Raw genomic sequence first — 12,019 nt, 5'->3', positions numbered from 1 at the left:
CTACAGTTATTAAAGCAAATCAAAACACCCTCTCTGTCCTTCCTGCTCCCTATTTTGAGAGGAAGAGGGAGATCCAGGCAGTCCTGATGAGACTTGATAAGCTATGGACAGATGGCAGAGGAGGAGAACTTCCCCTTTCACTGGACTAAGGGGAAGGTGAAGGAGGGAAGAGGGAGGGAGGATGGGACCGGAAGGAGTAGAGGGAGGGGCCTTCAACTGGGATATTTAATGAATAAATTGTAAAAAAAAATTAAAAAATAAATTAAAATTACTTATATTAAAAAAATTGTAGTTTTTTTTCTCTCCTTTTTTGGAATAACCTCATCAACTGAAATCATTACATGTCTTCTAACTGGTTGTATGCTTAATATTGAGCCAACTCTGCAAGGCCTTTGTGGTACTACTTGACAGTATCTTGTTCTTCAGTCGCTGCCCCATTCAGAAGATGTAGAATGGAGCGTGAACGCCTGCTCTCTCTCTCCTCCCACTGTTGGTAACACCAGTTATCAAGCGTGGCTAAGCCAAAACTTTTAGGATATTGGAGGTCTTGTGATGGTATCTACAACTTCTTAAAGTCTAATAGTAATGTGCTTTGTAGATTAATTTAAAGGCGCAATTTACAGTATGGGAAGATAAAGGACAGGGTTAGGCAATGACCTCAGAAGCGAGGAGAAAGAGTCTTGCTTTTCCTTTCTCCCTCACTGGTGTTGCTGAGGAGACATGCCTAATTCTACTTCATCCCAACCAATAAAATACAGAATTTTGGAAGTATTTTCTGAGCTTGAAACGGAATAAACAAAAGTCTCTGGGTCAGCAAAATGAACAACAAAAAGAACCTGTAATAAGAACCCACACTTCATTGTTGTGGTTGACATCACACACAGTGTGTAGCTGTGGAGTCTCTGAAAGGTTTCCATCTGTCCACACACAGTGGGCGAGGCAAGTATCTGCAGAATACGCCCGTTCTGAGACACGTTTGTGTCTATAGTGTAGGGGACAGGCTACTCCCAAACTAAATCAGGAAAAAAAAAAATTGCAATACTCGAGTTCAATAAGTCACTAAAGCTTATCTTCACAACTAGAACATAAATAAGGAAAGCTGCAGCTGAAGTATTATTTGACTCCTAGTGACATTCTGTTATAGCAGAAATGTGCCTTGCACAGCCATCCTCAGAGAAGCTGCCTCTTGGAACAGATGAGAGCGAATACAGAGACCCAGAACCAGACATTATGCAGAGAGAGAGAGAGAGACCTTGGAACACTCAGTCCTAGATGGGATATCTCCATCAAATTCCTGTCTTCAGGGCTCAGGGAACTCTGCAGAAGAGGGGACGGAAGGAGTGTAAGAGGCAGAGGGGATGGAAGGCACCAAGGGAACAAGCCCTTCCAAACACAGCAGGGCCGACTCACAAATGAACTTACAGAGACGAGCGGCACGCACATGACCTGCACAGGTCTGAGGCAGATCGGGGTCCCAGCACTGAGAGAGGAAGTGGACACAAGCACCCATCCCTAACCTAGAAGCTATCTCTGGTTGATAACCACTTGCAAAAGAAAAATTAGTTTTCTCTAGTGGAGTCTCATTTGTAAACAAACCACCCATAATGACAGACCTTGTGCCCAACCGTAGATGGCCAATGCAAAATAAACTCAACGTCGTTTTTGTAGGTTTCTTGTCTCATAATGCTTTGGGCATTATTTTTGTTTTTCTTTCTTTTTTTTTTCTCCCTACAGGTTTTTTTTTTTTTTTTTTGCATATACACAGGTTAGTTTCCACTGTTGTGTTTTTATGGGATTTCTGTGTATACAAGTGTGTGTGTCTCTGAATCTATATGTGCTTTTTCTCCTGATTGTTTGTTTCATCCTATTTAAGTTTGTTTTTATTCTATCTTATTTTATTATTGTTTTTAGATGCCTGTTTATATTCTAATGAGAGAGAGAGAGAGAGAGAGAGAGAGAGAGAGAAACAATGTGGATTTGAGTGGATGGGAAGGTGGGTAGATCTGGGAGGAGTTGGTGGAATAAAAAACATAGTCAGAATATATTGTATAAAAAATCTATTTTCAGTTTTAAAAAGTATTACTTATAATGAATTTAAAACATTTCTTGGCAAGGAGACATAGAGTGCTGATAGCTTACATTGGCTTGGTAATAGGGTGAGAGTTTCTCACAATAAACTCTGTTGTAGCTTTGAATTTTGACGTATGAGTGAATTAACCAGTAAATAAAACTATACTTGCACTTAACAGAGATATGGTTACCAACATGGAATTTGAAAAGGAAGCCAAGGGCATGTCCTATCACAGTCTGCCGATCTGGCACCAGGTAAGGGTGAAATCAGAACAGACAGGTCCCTGGAAAAGTGAAACCGGTTGACAAGGATTATTCCTCCGAGCTCACAAAGCAACCTTCTTTCTGGGACCCTTGACGTGGAAGGGGTTGGAGGAGTCACCCAAGCAGGCCAAGACTAAGAGATCTGGAGGCTGAAAGACAGGGCCCTCCTTGCAAAGTATCAAATAGTGTGTGGGCTTCTCTGTGAGAATCTTGTGAGCTCTATGTAAATCAGACTTTCCTCTACAGTATCTCCTTCTCCTCTTCCTCCTCCTGTTACTCCTCCTCCACCTTCTCCTCCTGTTCCTCCTCCTCCACCTTCTCCTCCTGTTCCTCCTCCTCTTCCTTTTCTTCCTCCTCTTCTTTCTCCTTCTCTTCCCCCTCCTCCTCTTCTTCTTCATTGTTATTATCTACTTCTGTGATGCTAGGGATAAAAGTTGGTGCTTTATATATGTGATAATCAAGTACTTGACCTCTGACCTATATCCCTGGCCATTGTTTTCCTTAATGTTGTCTTTCTTACTCGCCTAATCAATTTGAGGAGCTAATAAAAACGCCTTTTCTGTACCTAGGATGCTATGGGATTGACCTCTTTACTGGACACACAATGTTTTTCTAGCTCACAACATTCTTTCCTGGAGTCTCCCACTTGTCCCTTTTTCTTTCCAGAGGCTGTAGAATCCTCAGGGACAAGGCGGTCTGTTTTATCTTCTGCTGTACCCTGAGCACAGTGCCTGACACAGCACAGCCCTCAATTGCTCGGTGCAGTCCCTCTTCCAAGGAAGCTTCGAAAGCTCATGACGACAGCCTCTGTACTAAAACGTTACAAATCCACTCAGGACTGGTATCGACTGTGAACAGCTATGTTCTAAGTGTTCAGCATCCTAATGAGGAGTGTGCTCTCATCAGAAGACAGCAGTGGACTCTTTCTCCTCTCTCAGTCAAATGTAAACTAAAAAGATGTCAACCAGTCTGGTAGTATCTTGCTATCAGAGTATATAGCAGCCAGATTTCTTGACTCAACTGCCTTTGCGTCTCACACTTGCAGAGTCGGCCAGACACGTGGCAACATTTCAAATACCAGTTTCATTTGATATAATCCACACAGCATGAAGCTAGTCTGCGCTTCCTCCCTCATTCCATTCTTGCAGCCCAAACTCCTCTCCCACCCCGTTTTCAGCAATATTCTTCAAGCTGACTTCAATCTTTGTTTGTGATCAAGATCTTTAAATGAAAACGCAAGAAAGCAGGAAAGAGATGGAATGATTGAGCTCCAGAGAATGGTTCAGGGAGTTGCAACACATTTGATGTAGGCCAAAGTTCTTGACTCTCAAACGATCGAATACATTCTTCTTAGTGAATCTTCCTTATTTATTTATTTATTTATTTATTTTTTATTTATTTATTTATTTATTTATTTATTTATTTATTTTTGAGAGTTAAACCTCTGTTATTTATTGTGTGTGAGAGAGCACATAACTCCATAAACGTGTGCATGGGTGGAGCTCAGAGGACAACCTAAGGGAATCAGTTCTCTTCCACCACGTAGGTCTCAGGAACGGAACCCAGGTTTTCAGGCTCAGAGGCACGCAGCTTTACCTACTGAGGAATGTCGTTGGCCCCTGGATGTTTCTTAGGTGAATGAATAAAATTAAGATTAAGAATAAACAAATTTCATCATGGGGCAGAACATGCATGCTTTAAGGAGGAGGTTTACAAAGAGATTTCTAATTACCCAGAACAACTTTAATATCAAAAGCTAGTGACTGTCTTGGGCTAGAGATACAACAGGCATTCTGTAGTTCCCTCTGCTTCCAAGTATCTTTCGTACTTTTCTACAAGAGACATTATTACATTTATAATCAGAGAAAGAGAACCCCAAAAGCTGTTTTTCTTTAGACACAGATGTTTCCTTGTTGTCAGTGATATTTTCCTTTGCAGCTCAACTCAGGCAAAACTGTAGGCCCTGCTCTGGGAGAAAGCCTCCCACAGCCACCTGGCTCCCTTCTGCCCACAGACTTACAGATTAGTGTGGGAAAGCGTTTCTGCCTGGCTCTTTTGCACTCTTTGCCGGACGCTCTTAGCTCGGTGCTTGCTGTTTCACCCTCGTCTGTCTCACATAATGCCGCTGAGCAGTTTCCCAGAATAACCGTTCCCCAAAATAAGGTTTTGTGTTCTGCAGGGGTCCATACGTCTGATCTTGGACAGTGTCACGCAAGAAGAAAGCTGTCCTGTCGTTCTCTCCGCCTATGAGCAAAGCGGCAAAACGTTGCCATTGCCATTTACCCCGGCTTAAGAAAAAAAAAGCCTGTGTGAATAGTTATTCCAAATTCATAAACTTAGTTTTAAACTCTTGCTTAGGAACCCCCAATTTCTACTTCTACTATTATTCAAAACTTAAGGGCAGAACAAACTATTGGAAGTCCTAAGCCAGAAATGTTGCAAGATGGAAATGGAATGGACCTGAGAGGTCGGGTCTTGTTTTTTATTTTTGATTATGAAGGCCTAATTTAGACGTGACAGACTACGATGGCAGGCACACTGCCTTTCCTGGAAGACAATTAGTTCAGCTTGGTGGACAGATTTCAGACCTGCCACTCTTCCTAGTAGAGGCTTCGGTGACGTCATGTGCTTGGATTACAAACTAGCTTAGCTCTGTAGCAAAGAAATGTCAAGACTCGGAAGCTCTTCAGCTGCTGGGTGGGGTGGGGGTTGGGGGGGGACTCCCAAGGAATCTCCAGTGTTTCCAGTCATTTAGGCACATGTTTGCTGTTAACTGGACTGAGTCTTCACTGAGTCTGGTTAGATGAAATACTGTTTCACGTAACCCTAGGGTTTGTATCTAAAGTTCCTCTAACTTCTACAGAGGGAGTGAATTCATTTCCTGTGGACCAGCACGTATTGCTCACAGCCCCTTTGCAGCACTTAACCAGGTAAGCTGTAAGAGCTGGTGGAGATACCTCTGTCAGCAGGGTCAGACCTCTGGAGAGATTTTGTAGCTAACACAGCAACTCCCACCTAGGGCATGTTTGTGGAATTCATTGCCTAACCCAAAAGTTCTCTTTGCCTTGATTCCACACTTGAACACAACATTGAAACTGTTTGAGAGAGATTATACATAAAATTTTAGACCTGGAGCAGATCTCTTTCTACAGGTGGAATACACAGCACAAGAAAACTGGATGAACTTTTTTTTCCCATGTGTTTGTGGGAAATTATTTATTTATTCATTTCAAGAGTTCAACTCAGGGCCCTACGTGTGTTAAGGAAGCATTTTTCAACTGAGTTACATCCCAAACCTATTATTACTATTAATTATTACTATTTTTATTTTTGAGACAGTTTTCTTAAGTTCCCCAGGTCGACCTTGAACTTGCTTTTCTGCCTTAGCCTCCAGAGTAGCTGGTATTACAGACAGGAGCTCCCATGCCTGGCCAGGAAGTTTTATTTTCTATTTTAGTGTTTTGACTTACAGTAAAGTTAGGAAGGTGGTACAAGCAATGCCTGTCTACTCATCAGCCTGATTCATTGCCTTCACCCTTACCTCCGCACACAGCCATCTTCCATGGATCCCGTTAAATTTGTCCAAACCAAGGAAACAACACTGTGAATGATCAGCTCAACCGTACATCGGGGATTTGGCCAGCTCTAATGGCTCCTTTCTGATTTAGGATCTAATTCCTTATCTGTGGTTCTCTGCTCTGTAACAGCATCGTATTCTTTTTAGTTTAGTAATGTACTCTTTGTTAATTTTTTTTTTTTTTTATGATCTTCTTATGAGCTTTCAGAAATAAATGACGCGCCTTTACTGGGGCATGTAACCCAGGAGGTGGGAGGCTATCTTCTCACCGGTAACAGTAATTCTGATTGGTTCTCAGCTGTGAATTAGAGTCCGCCCACCCCAACCCCTACTCATTGGAAGTGAGTTCAGAATCACTTCCAGAATCAGAAGAGACATGAAATTCCTTTGCTTATAAAAAATTTAGTTTAATTAAAAAAAATAGTATTTTTGAGTTTGTAGAGAATTAAGCTAAATTTGTAAGTGTGCAATGCAGCAGCTTTTGACAGAGATGCCTGGTCTACAGAGAGAAGCAGGTCAGCCAGGGATACATTGCTAGAACCTGTGAAATTTTTTAAAGAATGGAAATAAGTGGGTAAAAAAGCAGAACCGAACCAAACCAAACCAAACTCTTAATGAGTTTCTATCCTAGCCCTCAGTAAACTTCTGTGATAACTGAAGCAAATTCCTTAGTCCATGAATTAAAAAAAAAAAAAATGATGTAAGCTTTTATTTGCTCCCGAACTCCTTTTACTCTTTTGAAAATAACATCCTGAACACTATTAGCCTTTCCAGAGGGGACGAGAGGTGGGGCGGAGGTGGGGGTGGTGATTTCGCTGAAGTTCACCACGTGATGACAGCTAAACTGTGTGGTCTGAGTCTTCCAAGCTGTTTCTGTGGCTTAGTACCAGACAGAACTAATAAAATTAGACAAAACCAATAAAACTAATAAAATGGCAGCTTCATACTACCAAGAACTTGGACTTTGTTTTTTTTTTTTTTTTTTTTTTTTAATTTGCTTTATTTTTAAGTTGTGGCTGTTTGCACTTGTACGCACGCATGTGAACTTGTACATGCGGGATACTGAGGTGGTATCAGTCCTTCTTGAGTTGGAGTGACAAGAGGTTGTTGGCAGCCCAATATAAACTCAGGTCCTCTGCAAGAGCAGTCTTCCCGCTCCACCATCTCTCTGCCCCTCACAGACCTGTTTTTAAGTTAAGATGTTTTCCAGGGCATTTGCTTTTATAGTCTCAGCCTTAGTTGTTAACCACAGACAATCAGGGTGTTCACACACACGGACCCGGAGCAGCAGACAGGAATCACATCCAAGCAGGTGGTTCAGAAAGAAAAGTTCTCATCTGGGTCTGCAAATTTTCATTTTAGTGGTGGTGGTGGTGGTGGTGGTGTGTGTGAAGTTGATAAAGGCCAGGGAACCTTTCTAACACCCTGAGAGGGTGGATGCCTAAAGATCTCCCAGACATGGTTGACATTGCAAAGTCTGATGAGCCAGGGAGCCTGCACTGGGGAGCCTGCTTGCTCACAGTACCAGTAAGATGCTGCCTGAGGCAGAGACTTTCTCTTAGGCTGGGGTGTGATCACGCACCGTTTGCGTGAAGAAGAGACTCAGTCTTAGAACTGTTCTCAGACCTCCACACTGAGGCATGTGCCTCCACTCCTTGCCATACCTACACAATAAAAATAAATAGATAGATAAATAAATAAATAAATAAATAAATAAATAAATAAATAAAGACAGAATTATATCGCTGGAGAGATTGCTCAGTGCTTAGGAGTATTTGCTGGTCTTACGTTGGAGGGTTTGATTCCCAGCACCTACATGGTGGCTCGCCACCATGTGAAACTCCATTGCCAGGGGCCCCAACAGTCTCTTCTCATTTCCGGAGACACCAGGCAGGAGCACATGTGGTGTGCATGTGTACATCCAGGAAAACCCCCATATACATAACAGAAAAAAACTGTAAAAAAACAAAGACAAAAATAAGGAATTCAACTCTCTTTAAAGAAGTAAAACAGTGGGGTGCAGCGGCTAAGGCCTGGAATCCCAGCACTCAGGAGGAAGAGGCAGGTGGCTCTCTGTGAGTTATGGGTCAGCCTGGTCTACAAAGTGAATCCAGGACAGCCAAGGCTACACAGAGAAAGCCTGTCTCGAAACAAACAAACAAACAAACAAACAAACAAACAAAAACCAAAACACAACAACAACAAATGAATGGGAAGAATTCCTGAGTCAGTTTCTCTCTCTCTCTTTCTCTCTCTCTCTCTCTCTCTCTCTCTAGTCAGTGACAACAGCCAGAGATTTCATAAAACATTAAGACGGCTTAACGAAGAAAAAAATAAATTTTGTCTCCTGTTTTATTCTAGTCTTTTCAAGACTAGATTTTTTTTTTTTTTTTTTTTTTGTTTCTTTGGTTGTTTTGTTGGTGGTGGTTTTTATTTTTTTATGTTTTCCCTTCCCCTAGTTGCAACGTTTGCCTGGTTACTCACTCTTTAAAAAAATGCTTAAAACTTAAAAGCAAAACAAAACCAAACCACATCTGTAAACTGCCAGAACTGCCCAGAACATTCCTTACCCTGTGGCTCCTTTGATGGTCACAGGAGGTCCACTACATCAAAAAGCTTAGGAGAGCAAGGGACTGGAGGGCAGGCAGAGGGTCAGGGGCAGAGGGTCAGGAGCTCTCCCAGTGTGAGAGCTCCAAACCCAGGCCCAGCACAGGCCAGCAGTTACAGGATGTTTCCTTGCTCAGCCTGGGGTCCTGGGTCTTCATGGCTCCCCGCTCTGTTCTGACTTCTGTTATGGGCTGGGGAAAAGGAGCGGCAAATTCGCTTCCCCTGCCCACAGGGTTATAATTTGGTTCATAAGCTGAAGGCAGCCACTCTTCCCCGACCTGAGTTTCTCCCATGGTCTTGCCTTTTCTCTACTAGAATCAGCATGGCTTCGAACTCTGTTCACACTTGACTTGGACCCCACATAGGACTAGAAAGCTTAGTATGGAGTGGAGAGGGGCGTCGTGAATATGAGAGTCCAGGTTTGGACTTACAAACAGCGTTCAGCCAGCTGGGTACCCCCTGGCAGTGTTGTGCCTTCGGGGAGCTTCGGCTTAGAATGCAGAGGGCTGTAGAGCGGCCTTGCTGTCTTCTCCCTGGAAAAGAGGCAAAGCGAGCTGTTCTGGACCCTTTCACAATGAGAGCACTCCCGCAGCCTAGCAGCATACCTTGGAAGCTTTGGCCGGCCAGTGACTCGCCCAAGGTGGGCTTATGAGAAATTAGCCCTGTCTTCAGTTACTAGTTTTTAAGATAGCTTGTATGTAACCTATTAAAAAAATCACAAATCTCAAAGCATAATTTAACCTTTCATTCTCTGTTTATAATTTTATGCCTTTCCCCTTAAATCTTGCAAACCTCAACAACCCTTTCTTTGATCCAGTTAAAAAGAAAAACCGGTTGGTTTGAAAACATCGGTTGACACAAAAAAGAATGTCCTCGTCTGAGTTGTAGCTGAGGGTTTGAGGACTACATCAACGCGGATGTTATTAGACAGCTTCTGTGCCTGCTCTCTCTGTCCTTCAAGATCGAAGCCATGGCACTTAAACCCAGGTAAAGCTCATAGCATCTGGAGTCTACCCGTTTAAGCATAACGTAAAGGGTATGCGTCCCACTCGACAGGTAGTGCGGTTTTAAGGCTGTCTTTCCTGCTGTGTACACGGCAGCTGGTCTGAGAGCTCTGGAGGAAGTGCAGCCTGCAGCCAATCAAGCACTGGTTCTAACCACTGCTCCACCGCTGGGCTTAGCCCGGGAGGAGCCTCACCGGCTCTGCAGGCCTAGATGCGCAGACCAGTCAATCGCAAGGTGTCTTCTGAGTCCTAGTTTTTCACTAATCCACCTTGATGCTTTTGAGAGGCATTGCGTTTGCACTTCCAGGAAGCGTTTGTCTTTTTCTATGATAACATAAACTGCTGCCGATTTTATGCATAACCTATTTTTCAGTAAGTGGCAACTGGAGTGTCATATACCAGAGAACAGCACAAGAAAAACACGAACACTTTGATGTTATTTCTTTTTTTTAATTAATTAATTAATTCACTTTACAGCCGAATCTTAGCCCCGTCCCTCCTCACCTCCAGATCCCACCCTCCCCCCTTCTTTCCCCATCCCTCCTCCCCTATTCCTCAGAAAAGAGGAACCCCCACCCACCACCCCAGATCATCAAGTCACATCAGGACCGAGCTCGCCCTCTCCCCTGGCGTTATCTCTTGGATATGTTGTGTTGCAAACTATCCCACGGTTTAGTTAATTCTGTGCAGAGCTGTTGCTGAATTCTTCATTTCCTTAGATAATCTCTCTTACACACAATGCACGCACAAACATGCTCATACACATACATACACTCATACACGTGCACGCACACACACACACACACACACACACACGCACACACAAAGTTGGTGGCATGAATTATACTTTCAGTATACTTCTCATCGCAAGTAATGAATATCACATTAGAGTTAGGTTTAGTCCACGTGAACTCTATGTCTGTTGAGAGAGCTATAAAGACTAAAGAAGAAAACCTCTGCCTGCTCTCTGAACATTTTTACCTTAGTGCCATGGCAGGCACTGTGGAGAGTGAAACAGTGCAGGGTGGTGGCAAAGGACTCCGAGTCTACAATTTACTAGCAGGATAGTATGTAAACGGTTTAATCCCTCCGTACCTCAGACTTCTGGAATTTGATAGGCTGTAAGTCATGGAGATGTTGTGATCGAAGGAGCTAATACACGTGGAGCTCTTTCAACACCCATTACTCTCCTTTACGTATTGTTGTTACTCGGAACTGAAAGGGGAAGAGGAGGAAGCAGGCAGATCAGGAAGGGGCATTAAGAAACAAGAAGATGCTGACAGCAGGCTCAGAAATGGGAAGAAAAATACTTTCTATGTCTGGTTCCTACACTGAGAGCTCATTTCCCGTGCATTACGGCACCTTTGTCTTTTTAAGACAAAACTTATTATGTAGCCCAGGCTGGTTTGAACTCATAGTTCTCATTTATCTGCCTTCTGAGTGCTTAGATTATTTATGCACACCACTGTACCTGGCAGGACAGCACACATAAAACTAACTAACTAACTAACTAACTAACTAACTAACTAACTAACTAACTAACTAACTAAGGAGCTAATACTGTGTGTGTGTGTATGTGTGTGTACATTTTCATATATACCATCATATTTGATTACCAGCTACCTGGAGAGGTGAAGTCTTTTTACAAAACTCAGGAAATACAACTTCTGAGTGTGTCAGGCATGTCAGGTGTAGGACAGCCATTGAGAGTGCCAGAATCCAGAGTAGAAGAGCATTGCATGCCCTGTTTCCCGGGGGTATTAAGAGCCATGGTTGCTGGGCTCTTCGGCCTGTCAGCAGAGAAGTGACACGGTGCCATATTGCTGCCCAAGCTGTGTGTGCACACCCACTGAATACACTTCCAGGTCGTTGGTTGTGCCACGCGTGTTTTGTACATCTCGTCTTTATTGCGTAACAAATGCTTTACTTTTTTGATGTCCACGTCAATGCATTTTCCTCTGGTCCCAAGAGACACTTGGTTGTTGAGCTTTGTTTGTTTCCCCTCAGATATCGAGGCAGTGTTCTATATATCAGAAATATTTAAAATAGCGTTAGGGGACATAGGACGTAATCTCGAGCTGGGAATTAGGAGATGCATGTCAGATATATCATTAGCGGGATACTTGTGGGAGTAAAGTTGCCCATTTCACACAACTTAACATCACCAGGGAAAAGAGTCTCAATTCGAGACTGGCCTGTATGTGACTGTGGGTAGCTGGCTTGGCTGTCTTAATGGATGTTAGGAGGGCCACTCTGAAAGAGCCAGGACCATGGTTTGAGGAGCTTGATTGTAAAAGAATAGAGAAAGCTAGCTGAGCATCAAGCCTGCCTGTGCTCATTTCTCTCTGCATTTGACTGTGGATATGATGTGATTGTAAATTCCTGTTACGTTGACCTCCCAGCTATGACGGGTTATAAGTTAAATACACCCTTCCTCTCCCAAGGTTTTTGTTTGTTTGTTTCTCTGGATGTCCTGGAACTCACTCTGTAGAGCAGG

Source organism: Psammomys obesus, unplaced genomic scaffold, assembly GCF_907164565.1.
Source record: "Psammomys obesus unplaced genomic scaffold, mPsaObe1.curated_primary_1811, whole genome shotgun sequence".
Classification (NCBI taxonomy): domain Eukaryota; kingdom Metazoa; phylum Chordata; class Mammalia; order Rodentia; family Muridae; genus Psammomys; species Psammomys obesus.
Note: the sequence above shows the minus strand (reverse complement) of the source record.